Source organism: Talpa occidentalis, unplaced genomic scaffold, assembly GCF_014898055.3.
Source record: "Talpa occidentalis isolate TD23 unplaced genomic scaffold, MPIMG_talOcc4v2.1 talOcc4.10, whole genome shotgun sequence".
Classification (NCBI taxonomy): domain Eukaryota; kingdom Metazoa; phylum Chordata; class Mammalia; order Eulipotyphla; family Talpidae; genus Talpa; species Talpa occidentalis.
Genome location: NW_023600993.1, coordinates 100,548,734 through 100,562,351, shown reverse-complemented (window position 1 = coordinate 100,562,351; position 13,618 = coordinate 100,548,734).

Below are 13,618 nucleotides of genomic sequence, written 5' to 3'. Positions count from 1 at the left end.
GGAGAGAGGCTGATTGCCCAGCTGGTGATGGATGGGACCCCTGAACCCCAAGCGCCTAACTCCAGCCCCTAACTTCTCCAAGGCTCAGCCAGGGTCTCCCACAGCGCGCTGGGACGGGTCACCCTCTTCCTGGTTTGACTTTCTAGACCTTTCACCTCATGCCCTTTTGTAGGTGGAGATTCAGCCAAGCCAAACCTGCTCTAGTTCCTCCAGAACTTTCCTTCTTTTTTTACCTTCTACCTGGAAAACCTCCCCACCTCCTGGCTTCCTGTCAAACCCTATCAGGTCTCTGAGATTCTCCAAAGCCCTTCCTCCAGGAAACTCTCGGATTCCTGGGACTGGAAGAAGACCTCCTTCTGGTTCCCCATCACTGCTAGCCTGGGAAGCAACTTCTGGTATTACAAGCCTGACCCCCAACTAGGGGGACAGCGATTTTTAAGTATTCCCTTGTTGCTGCCACCACCCTCCTCCCTCCCGCCATGCCCTGGGACAGCCTGTCCGGTCCTCAGTTCCTGTGTCTATAAAATGGGAATAATAAAATCTACTCCTTGGACGATTACACAAGGACCCCAAAACATTGTCTCAAATTTAGTTGGAATCTAATAAATATGGGTTTTCCCCGATAAATTCTTTTTTTATTTCATCTTTTTTTGTTTGTTTTTTTGCTTTTCCCTTGGGAATCTTCTACTCCCAATCCTTTTCTATTCCCCATAAATACATCCAAAAGGAATACAGGGCTTTCTGGGCCATGATGAAATATTCCGTCAGGGGTCAGAGCCTGAGGACAATGGTGGATTTGCCCAGAATCAATTTAACTGAGCCTGGATTTCTGCCGACCTGCCACAGCATACCTCAAGCTAAACTCACAGCTTCTGAGATGGCCCCTCCTGCTCTCCATTTCAACAAGCCCACCTCCCCCATCCTGCCCCAGTCCTCACTCACAGAGTCATTCATTCATTCATTCATTCATTCACTCATTCAGGCATTTCAGATCTTCTGGGTGACACAGACAGGTTGCTTTTCAGTCCTATAAATTAGGTGCAGCAATATAGATAATAAGGACCTCAACAGTACCAACTGGATTTATGGAGTCTTCCTGTCCTGAGCGCCATGTGACGATAATCCTGAGGTCAGCAGACCATTTCTGTAAAGGTCTAGATAGAACTAACTTAGGTTTGTGAGGCGGCTGTACTCGTCCCTCTGCTCTTCCATATTATCAGCATGATTCCCCTTGGATCCTTCCAGCACCTGCTGTAATATCTCCCTGACACTCAGGTCCCCCCACGCTCTCCTTCCACCACACCCCCATTCTCACAAGCCATCCACCAAGGAGCTGACCCTACTCACCACCTCCTCCCATGCTCCGTCAACCTTCTCCAATCAGCTGCTGCCCTGCAGCTCCCCTGCTCCTCTCAGCGACTGGCCTCTCTGTGCAGCCAACCCAGCGGCCAGGCCCAGAACTTGTCTGACCAGACAGCTCATCACTCCTCCCATATGAAGCGCGTTCCTCTCTCTCGGCTTTCTGGGCGGCTTTCCTGCTCCTTCTCATTAACTGGCTGCTCTTGCTCAGCCAGCTTTATAGGTCCCTCCTCCACTTTCCTTCCTCAAACCCAGAAGCTCCTCAGGCCTCCTCTTTGTACTTGTTTCTTCCTTATCTCCCTTTTCTGCTTACATGCCCCCAACCGGAGGCTTCAAATACTGCCTGGTGCTGGTGTCACCAGAGCTGTGGAACTCACGCCTGAGCTCCAGACAAATCTCTCCCGCTCCTGATTGGCCTTCACCACGTTGAGTTGGTCCCAAACATGTTCAAATGAGTAATGAAGTCTCTGCTGCTCTCCCTTCCCACCCCACCAAATCACTGCTCCCCCAGCTTCACCGCCCTGTGAGCTTGCATCCCACCAGTGGCTGGGGTCCAACATCTAGGCGTCATCCTTGACCTCTTGTTCTCACACCTACATCCAATCTAGTCCTCAGTCCAAGCATGTCTCGCATCTCAGCCACTTCCACGTTGGTCCAAGCCTCCATCCTCTCCATCCCTCCCCACACAGGCCGAACTCATTCAGCGTTCTCTCCCTGAAACTTATGGAAACCCTTGTCATTCAGGTGTGCAGAACCTTTCTTTCTTACTAGGGAAAAAAAAACAAAACACTAATGCTCTCAAAAAAAGGGGGTAGGGAGTGGTGCTATACTGCTATTGTTACAGCAGTCTTATTATTTTTTTTAATTAAAGATTTATTTATTTATTTATTTATACAAGCACTGGGTACAGTCAGAAGCGCGGGAGGGTGAGAGAATTCACCAGAGCCAGAGCGGGAACAGAACAGGCAGACTACAGCAGTCTTATTAAGATGAACCTATCAACTGTTAAGTATTTTTGTTGCAGAGCAATTAAGACTTTCTTATCATCAAAAAACAAGTGTGGGCTAGGAAATCTCATACATTCTTGGGGGAATGTAAACTGGTAAAGCCACTATGGAAAACAGTATGGAAATTTCTCAAAATATTAAGAACAGAAATACCCTAGAAGGCAGCTATTCTAGGTATTATTTATCCAAAGAATATGAAATTAGTAATTCAAAATATGTATGCATGCCTGTGTTTATTGCAGCATTGTTTTCAATAGCCAAGATTTGGAAATAAGCTAAATGTCCATTAGTGGGTGAATGGATAAGGAATATGTGGTTTATACACACAATGAAATACTACTCAGCCATACAAAAGAGAGATCTTGCCATTTGCTACCACAAGGATGAATTTAGAGGGTATTATGCTACGTGAAATAAGCCAGGTGGGAAAAGACAAATATCTTATGCTAGCACTCCTGTGGAAGATAAAGAAACAAAACAAGTGAGAAAATAAAACAAAAAATTTCAGACTATAAAAACAAAATGGTGACTAGAAAAAGGGAAGGCGGATGGGGAAAATTAAGTAAAAGCAATCAATTATATGGCAGAGATGGAAACTAGACTTTTGGAGGTGAACTTAGTGTAGCATATATAGATGTCATCGATTTATAACACTGTACATGTACATATCCTAGAAAAAGATGTTTGACATCAATAATCATTGGGGAAATGCAAATCAAATTCATAATGACATGCTGCCTCACACCTATTAGATTGTTTTTCTGTCAAATTCCAGGAAAAAAAAAAGTGTTCAGGAGGATATAGAGAAATTAAACCCTGTGCATTGCCGGTGGAAATGTAAAATAGGGCAGCCACTATGGACAATAGTATGGTGGTTTCTTCAAAAAAAAAAACAGAATTGGGCCTCCCCGGTGGCGCAGCGGTTGAGCGCTGGGTTGCGAAGCTGCCCGCGGCCTCTGCAGCACCGGTTCGATCCCCGGCTGCTCCCCGGCCACTGGAGGAGGTCCCACATGGCGCTCAGGCCTCTCCTGCCGCCCGCTGCTCCCCTCAGCAGTGTACCTCAGTCCTTCTGCCTGCTCTGCGCCCCGCTCTGGCTCTGGTGAATTCTCTCACCCTCCCGCACTTCTGACTGTACCCAGTGCTTGTATGTATGTATAAATCAATAAATCAATCAATAAATCTTTAAAAAAAGAAAAAAAAGAAGAAACAGAATTGCCTATGACCCAGCAATTCCACTCCTGACTATCCACCCAAAAGACATAAGAAGAATCGTGTACTCCCACTGATGACGACGTTATTCACAACGGCTAAAAGCAACCCAGCATCTACTGATAGTGGACAAGGACAATGTGGTGCAGCGGTCCCCTCCTTATCTGAGGTTCCACTTTCTGTGATTTTAGTTACCAAGTTCAACCAACCTGGGGAAATATTACATCCAGTAAATTCTGAGAGACCATTTTCATACAACTTTCACTGCAGTATATTGTTATAACTGTTCTATTTTATGATTATTTGCTGTTATTTATCTCTAGCTGTGCCTAGTTTAGAAATTAAACTTTACCATAGGTGTGCATATACAGGGGAAAAAAAACCAGTAAATATAGGCTAATATCTACAGTTTCAGGCATGTGCTGGGAGCCTTGGAACAAATCCCCATAGATAAGGGGTCATGGGTTACTGTATCTACATAAAGTAGAGTATTATTTAGCGTTGGCCTTCACCCCTGTTCTTGTACACATAAATAGATAAATCTTTGAAGAAATGATTAGGGTGGCCAATTTTATGTTATATACATTTTACCACCATTTTTAAAAATTGGGGGAGCCCCCAAAAACCCAGAGCTGTGGTCTTTCAGAACATATGTGCTCACCCCGGTTACCTCTCCCTCACTCTGCTTCAGTCCTACTGGCCCTTCGAAGGCTCTTCAAACATGTCAAACAGGTTCCTGCCTCAGGGCCTTTGCAAAGTCTATTGCCTCCTCCTGGAATGCTCTCCCCATAGATCTGTCTGGCTCTGTCCCCACTTCCTTTGTGTCTCTGCTCACATGTCTTCTTATCAGTGGACCCTTCTTGATCACTAGACAAAAGAGCCCAGTGGCCCAGTAGTCCAGTCTGGAAGGGGCTACATCCTCAAGGATGCCTTGTCCAAGTCCATCCCACCCCACCCATCCTAGGTAGAGTCCACGTGACGTCGACCACCAGTTTTACGTGAGTCCATAGGCTGACACTAAGCTTTTACACATTTTAGACTGTGACCACTGAGTTTTTTCATCTCCAAATTCTCAACCTGGCCCAAAGCCTGGTCTGCAGTGGCCAGAAGAATTACTGAATGAAGGAATGAACAAATAACCAAGTAAATAAAGAAACTTTGACCCCAAAACTATCATGTACACTATGGGTCTACTTAATATTATGAGATAAACGTTCCTGCTTTTACCTACAATTTGTATGATAATGAAAGATGTTTCCAGAACCCCAGTTATATGCCAAAGGCTTTGCACAAATTATTTCAGGTTTTCAGGGCAAGGCCACAAGTAGGAATGAGTCTGTCCACTTAGTGGGGAAGAAAACAAGACACAGGAGACAGAGATGACCTGGAGGGGAATTCCAGGCTGGGTCTCCCTGTGCTTGTGCACACTTCATGTGCTCCGTGTCAGAAACTGACTCTCAGGCAGGTGCCTCTGGGGTGAGGAGTGATGCTGAACTCACTGCTTCCTGTGAGTTTCATTCTCTCTCTCTGTTTTGTTTTTTTTTTAAAGATCTATTTATGCATACAAGAACTGGGGTACAGACCAGAGGTGCAGGGTGGGGGGGGGTTGAGAGGATTCACCAGAGACAGAGTGGGGAGCAGAACAGGCAGATCTACTGAAATACACTGCTGAGGGGAGCCGCGGGAGAGACAGGAGAGGTCTGCTGTGCCATGTGGGTAGCTCCCTGGGGGGGATCGAACTTGTGCTCTAGTGGCTGCGGTTAGCTTCATAGTGCTGTGCTTATCCCCTGCACCACCAGGGAAGCCCTCATTCCATCTCTCTGAGGTTCTTTTTTTATTCCCCTACACTTATCAAACTCCCTTCTTTTTCTTCTTCGGTATTTGCTTTCTTCTGCTGCTTCTACGGGCTTTGCTTTTCTCTCTTCCGCTGTGCCTCCTGTCATCTCTCTGAAAGCCCCACCGACGAGGCCAAGTCATTTGTTTACTTGGGTGTCTGAGCTGAGAAGAGATGTTAAAATCTCTCCACATTAAAACAAAGAAAAGCACATTTTATATTCCCTTTCATGGTCAAAAGATGATCCTTTCTTCCCAGTCACAAAATCCATTTAGGTGTTTATAGACCAGTCATCTTAACGATGACGACCTTTGCTTTTCTCTCTGTGCCAATTAACGGTCTTAATCTCCTCACTCTAACCGTCTCACTTTTTGTGTGTTGGGTAGACGTCTCTGACAAGTTTATTTTCTATTATAATTTATATTGCAAAGACGGAGAGATATTTATGACAGTCAGCTTTCCTGCATGCCAGGCTTTTAGCTCTTTAAGATTTGTTATAATAAAGAAAGCTTGTGGCGAATTTACACAAACGTCTTCTCAGTGATGTTTTTTAAAAGACAAAGTTCACAATAGGCACTTTTGGGTGGAAGGGGGAGGCAGGACTTGTCTCTGCTATACATACAAAAAAAAAGAGAAAACTTTTAGGAAAGGCAGTTGTGAGTGCCAAGTTAGAGACATTTCTATAAAGAATGAATCAGAACAGCTAACAAACAGGAATGAGCTGGAAAGCATTTTTAGCAGAAAAATTGTTCAATCAATTGAACCTTCGACTTGTTTTTGAAAATCTATACATTTCTCCTGCCCAGTTACGAAATCTGTGAATGTCCAGATAAGCGTGTTTATGGGCTTATCCATTTAGGTTGATCACTCACATTACTGAGCTCCTATCTTGCACAAGGACCTACAAAGGTTGGAAGATAGCCTGAAAAAAATGCTCTTGAAGGGTTGTGCTTTTGTGTAACATCCACATTCATTTCAGAAAGATTTAGAGTGTGAAAAAAGTCAAAATTGGGACCGAGAGTTATGAACAGGGGCGGGTGGAAATATTCTCCATAATAAAAACAAACCGTTCATCTATGTGAGAGACTGCTTAAGTGAACTCAAGGTTTACTCACAGACTAAAAAAATTACAATATAAAGCACATTTATAAAGACTTTTCTTAATGGAGTAAAAAAGACTTGTAACATCTTGCTCAGCCAAATAAGCAAACTCCAAACTATATTTTCAGATGACTCTCAATTACACAAAAATGATGACATACATGGGAAAAAAGATAAGGAGAAAATTCACTAAAATGTTATCTTTTGCTGATTGGCTAAAAGAAGCAGATAAATTACTTAAATCATCCTACTGAATGAGTATAAAATTGTGCAATTATTGAGGGAAAAGACCAGACTGCAGGGATTGAGTTGGAGGTTAATCAGCTAAGAGGATTTGATTGTGATTTAGTACTTAAAGTTTTATTTGAAAGTATTTTACTATTAAAAAGAAAGTATTAGGTAAATGCTAATATGGCCTGGAATTCATACTCTACCTCTAGACCTGGCTTCTCAACTCCAGCACTAGCTACATTCTGGGGCACACCATTCCTTGTTGTGGGGGTTGTCCTGGACACTGTAGGATGTCAGCATGGTCACTGGCCTCTCCTTCCTAGATACTGGTAGCTCTTGAATTGTGACCAACAAAAATGGCCCAAGACCTTGCCAACTCTTCTCTGTAGGGGGAGGGGAGGCAGCCCCCCAACCCCACCCTGCCATGGAGAGGTAGGGTTGCTGTGGACTTAGAGAATCAGCATTTTCTCTGGCCTGTGGCTGCCCAGCTTGACCTAAGACCCACAGGCCTGAAGTTGAGAGACCCAGGGCCCGAAGAGCCAGCGGCCTCAACTTTTTCCTTCCTAGTCCACCTAATCTTTCACCTGCAGGAGAAGTTCTCTGGCAATTCATTTCTACTTTAACAAACTTGCTGAAATAGCTACACATTTCTTTTTAGCAATAATTTTGCAGTTTGATGTAATCCTAGTGGCAACTAGGAAGAAGACAATTAATTAGAGTTTAAAAGTGTTCAATACCAATTTGGGATTGATAAAACGGCGACAGTGGAGAGATATCAGAACGGTGGGATGTCATCTGTTAAGTGGCGATTATCGCCATTAGCCAGACTTTGCGGCTATAAATCACCCCACAGAAGGACTCTGGGCCAGGACACTCAGAAAAGTGGTCATTTGGCTCCATGCTAAAGCACGCCCATTGAATTACAAGCTGGGTTTTTGAAGCCATTTTAATTTTAATTTTAATTTAATTTATTTATTTATTTAATAGAGGCATGTTTTTATTTATTTGTTTGTTTGTTTGTTTTATTTAAACAAGCACTGGGTACAGTCAGAAGCGCGGGAGGGTGAGAGAATTCACCAGAGCCAGAGTGGGGAGCAGAGCAGGCAGAGGGACCGAAGTACACTGCTGAGGGAGCAGCGGGCGGCAGGAGAGGTCTGCGCGCCATGTGGGACCCTTGCCTGGCGGCCGGGGATCAAACCGGTGCTGCAGAGGCCATGGGCAGCTTGGCAGCCCAGCAATCAACCGCTGCGCCACCAGGGGAGACCCCATGTCACACTTTTAGTCCTAAGACTATAGGTAGAGTTTTATTTATTTATTTATTTTAAAAGGTTTTTTTTTTTTTTTTTTTAAAGATTTATTTATTTATTTATACAAGCACTGGGTACAGTCAGAAGGGCGGGAGGGTGAGAGAATTCACCAGAGCCAGAGCGGGGAGCAGAGCAGGCAGAAGGACCGAAGACACTGCTGAGGGAGCAGTGGCGGCAGGAGAGGTCTGCGCGCCATACGGGACCCTCCTCTGGTGGCCGGGGAGCAGCCGGGGATCGAACCGGCGCTGCATAGGCTGCGGGCAGCTTCGCAACCCAGCGCCCAACCGCTGCGCCACCGGGGAGGCCCTTTGAAGCCATTTTAGCACAACTTCTAACTCTCTGGAATTTGAAGAGTTCTGTCCAAGCCATGTGAGGCAGGAAAATTTCAAATGGATGACAGTCCATAGCTTCCAAGAGGGTGGTCCATGTTGTGAAAAAGCTCACTCTTGGGCCTCCCCGGTGGCGCAGCGGTTGAGAACTGGGTTGCGAAGCTGCCCGCAGCCTATGCAGCGCCGGTTCGATCCCCGGCTGCTCCCCGGCCACCGGAGGAGGGTCCCACATGGCGCGCAGGCCTCTCCTGCCGCCCGCTGCTCCCCTCAGCAGTGTACTTCGGTCCTTCTGCCTGCTCTGCTCCCCGCTCTGGCTCTGGTGAATTCTCTCACCCTCCCGCGCTTCTGACTGTACCCAGTGCTTGTATAAATAAATACAATAAATAAATAAATCTTTAAAAAAAAAAAAAAGCTCACTCTTCCCTTTCCCTAATATAAACCGCACTGTTCCCAGATTAAAGGAGCAGGGTGACCGCACTGGTCCGCTGGGCGGTTTCCTGGCATGAATAAATAAAAATCCAGAGGGGCATCCTTTTGCAGCAGCAGGTGGTGATTTATGGAAACCAACCTTGCCACTCAGTCATTTCCATCTCGAGGTGCTGAGAACACCCCACAGGAAATAGCCTGGCATAATTGTGTCTCTTTTGAGAACAGGACCAGCCAAATATCAAACGGCTGTCTGAAAATCAGCCTCGTTCCCAGAGGTCTCCCTATCAAAAATTTGCCCATTGGAAGTGTACAGTTTGGTGATCTTTAGTAAATTTAGACCACCGGGCAGCCTCAGTGTGCACCGCCCCACAGCCATGCAGTAAAATACAACAGAACATCAAGTGCTACATCTTAACTATCTTGTTATTGTTCAGTGGTTTAAATCCATTCATACTGCCCTCACTCTCTTATAACCCTTTTAGCTTGCTAACTGAAACTCTATTCCCTTGAAACAACAAAATTGTCAATTTCCTCGCTCCACCCCACCAGCCCTGCCCCCCAGGGACATTTCCCTCCTAACCTGTCTGGGAGAATCTGCTACTCTGGGCGACTCCTTAGGTGTGATCATACAGCATATCCCTTTTTTGGGATTGCTTGGTTTCAATTAGCATGAGCCTATCTTCATCCATATTGGAGCATGCGTCAGAATTTTTCCTTTTTTAAAAAAGGATTTATTTATTTATGCATATAAGAACTGGGCTGTAGGTCAGAGGTGGGGGACTGTGTGAGAGGATTCACCAGAGACAGAGTGGGGAGCAGAACAGGTGGATCTACTGAAATCCACTGCTGAGGGGAGCAGCGGGGAGACAGGAGAGGTCTGCTGTGCCGTGTGGGTAGCTCCCTGGCCGGGGATGGAACTCCTGCTTGCAGTGGCTGGTGATAGCTTGATAGTGCTGTGTCTTTAACCCCTGCGCCACCAGGGAGGCCCAATTTCTGTCCTTTTTAAGGCTAAATAATATTCCATCACAGTTTGTTTATTCATTTGTTGATGGATACTTGGTGGCTTCCATCTTTTGGCTATTGTGAACAATGTTCTTTCTTTTTTTCCTTCTTCCTTTTCTTTCTTTCTTTCTCTTTTTTGTTTTTTTAAAGATTTTTATTTATTTATTCATTCATTCACTCATTTATTTATTTATACATGCACTGGGTACAGTCAGAAGCGCGGGAGGGTGAGAGAATTCACCAGAGCCAGAGAGGGGAGCAGAGCAGGCAGAAGGACCGAAGTACACTGCTGAGGGGAGCAGCGGGTGGCAGGAGAGGTCTGCGCGCCATGTGGGACCCTCCTCCGGGGGCCGGAGAGCAGCCGGGGATCGAACCGGCGCTGCAGAGGCTGCGGGCAGCTTCGCAACCCAGCGCTCAACCGCTGCGCCACCGGGGAGGCACTCTCTCTTTCTTTTTTGAAAGGATAATAAAAGGTTTATTACAAGGGAAATGAGAAGAGGGAGAAAGCAGAGAACGAGAGAAGAGAGATTAACTGGCCAACATGTCCTACCACTAATGCCATCTGAGCTGAGCCCCTGGGCTCACGCTGGCAGCAAGAGGAGCAATGAGCAATGGCCTTCTGGGTGTTCAAATACCTCTTCATGTCCCTGCTTTCAATTCTTTGGATAGCTATGTCCAGAAATGGAAATGCTGGATTATATGGTAATTCTATGTTCAGTTTTTGGAGGAAAAGTCATATTATTTTCCATGGCAACTGTATTATTTTACGTTCTTGCCAACTATAATTGCCTTTTATTTAAAAAAAAGAAAGATTTATTTATTTATGCATACAAGAGCTGGGGTACAGGCCAGAGATGCGAGGGGTGAGAGGATTCACCAGAGACAGAGTAGGGAGCAGAACAGGCAGATTTACTGAAATACACTGCTGAGGGGAGCAGCGGGCGAGACAGGAGAGGTCTGCTGCGCCATGTGGGTTTCTCTCTGGCCAGCCGGGGATCGAACTCGTGCTGCAGAGGCTGTGGATTGCTTCATAGTGTGGTGCTTAACCCTTTGTGCCACCCTGTAACTGCCTTTTAATACTTTGTCTGATATTCAGGTCCCCAAAGTGATTCACATTGATTGATTAGTTCATTATTGTTTGTGTGACTTCTGTGTTCTGTCGCAGTGGCTGAGGGCTGGGGACACCGTGGTGAAGGTGTCTGCCCCCATGGAGTCTGCACAGTGGAAGACAAGCAATAAATGGGGATGCAATTAAATCTGACATTACAAATTTTTAACTGTGCTATAGAAGAGCAAACTGGCTTCTCATAGGTGAGACCTGATTTGACTGAAGGAAGGCCAGTTTTTGAAATGAAAATTCGAATTTATAGGCCAATGAAAAGAGGCAGAGAGTAGCAGAGAAGGAAGTTCCCTGCAGAATAGCGCAGAGGGAGGATTGTGTAGAGGTAGAAGGTGTGAGTTCCAGACACCTGCACCTTTCCTTGGAAAGCTACCCAATTCAAAGTCAGCATGATTTGTAAGTCCCCACAAGAAGCTGGCAGGAGTTTTGAGCTTCCCCACCACCACCACCCATGGGCTGGGAATTAAAAAGGACCTTGATGAGGATGAAAAGGGATTATGTATCCCAAATATCCTTATCAACAGTAAAGTCTCATTATTCATAGACTTCCTATTGCAAGATACAAGAAGTGAATTTCCCAACAATTTCTGCCTGGAGCGGTGAAAATGATTGGATTGGATAAACTAACAAAGGCATTAAAAACTTTAATATCATCTTTTCTGAAGATCCTTTCCCCCTTAACTGGATCCACCCAGATCTTTTGGTTGTTTAAGGAATATTAAATAATCAGAAAAAAAATTACTTTTGCCTTATTAGGGACTTATTTCCCACCCCGACTGGTTCCATTTGCTCCTCCACTTTGTTCTAGGGTCTTCTCTAGCCCACTAGCTCCTGGGTATAGTTCGGAAGTTGGAGGCACACTGAAAATGTGTGCTGTCTTTTTTCCCCCCTTGATACTATATTCTTGGAATCTTTCATTTGAAGAATACTTCTCTCTGACTTTTATCTGTAGGACTCATTTTCCATAGACCCTGCACAAGGTTCATTGAACATGTTTTCTTTCATCATCATTTTTTCTTGATGCACTATCTGGTCCATGTTCATCTACAGTTTGAGGGCAGAGACTAGCCTGTGGTAGGAGGAAAACTGGACACATTGGGTTTAGGGATTGACGACCAGCACAGCCACTACCTAAGTCAAGTCACCTCTTGGAGCCTCAATATCCTCATCAGGATGGACAGAAAACATGGATCTGCCTGGAAGAGAAAAAGGAAACAAACGGGTTTAGGGAGCATGGTCTGGACACACACAGGGGCTCAGTCAGGCATTACCATCAATTTTAATGGTATTCATCCATTCCACTTTATTATGAAAAAGGTCTGTCCCTCAAAGTGACTGTATCTGACATGGAGATACGAGGGGTTTTTTAAAATAGTGTGTGTGTGTGGAGGGGGCACAATTTTACTCCCTGTGCTAAGCAGGAATGGCTGACGCGTTTTAACTATCACCAGCTGAAATAAACAACCCTACTGTAAATGAAATTTTGCTAAAACCACGAATATTTCTAGAGCTGTCAACCTCCTGTACATTCATTTAGATTTATGCATTACCTCTTCTGCCACTTTCTCTTACACAGAAAAGGTGTTGGGAATAGAAGTAGATTAGTCAGCAGGGCAGGTGTTAATTGGCCTTTTTACTCAGTATGAGAATTCTCAATGGCTTCCACGTATTTTTAAACCAAATTCTTACCTTTCCAACTGTGACTGTTGGCTGGAATTCTATCTTTTTCGCTTTAGGGGACTTAACAAAAAACAATGCAAAACATTTTCAAACAGGGCCTCAAAAATTGGAGGTTAACCTTCCTTCCTTCCATAAGCGTTTATTTATGGCTGTGAATATCAAAAAAGATGATCAAGCTGATTTATTTTCTGCCTTGGGTTGTCCAAACACTCAGGTGAATTTCTTTATGAGCCCAGCATTATTTTGCTTACATTCCTGATGAGCTTACAAGAAAAGCTCACAAGCTGGGAACTGGTTGAATAATCAAGAGAAAGCAATGCTCAAGTGTGGAGGAAGGGTTTATATTTGCACCTTCCCATACAATGAAGTAAATGCTAAATAAAGAGGAATGCCCAGAGGCTCCTGAAAACACCAAAGACCTAGATGGTGGAGTAACTCATTTATTCAACATTTTTTTTTTATCATTCACGTTGTGGAAGGTAGATAATGGAATTACATAAGATTTACTGCATAGACGTATATACAGGCAATACAACACACACAATTTTAGAAACTTCCAAGTATCCTCATGTCAGAGAGTCACTTTAAGTCATACACCTTTCCCATAATAAAGGCGGCATTGCAAAAAATTCCAATAACGATTAGGAACACCCAGTTACTTTATGATAGCGCCTGTCCTTTGCTAGTCCAGGGGAGATTAAGAACATTGTCTCAGTAATAAAATATGATGTTATCGCCATGAATGGCTCATGGGGCAAAAATGCTATTGCTTGCTGTTTTGATATTATCTCTTGACTTGACCCGCTTTTCATCTGCCTCTTCTATGTTTAGTAATTTTAAAGTAAAAAAAAAAAAAAAGAAGAAGAAGAAGAAGAAAAAGAAATCCCCAAACCAAAAATGAAGATCGCATTGAAACCAGAAACCAGTTCCAGTGCCTATAATCCTGGGGGCTATTATTTAGCATTTAAAGGGAATAAATCCCGGCGAGGGGATCATTTGTAATTTTGGAA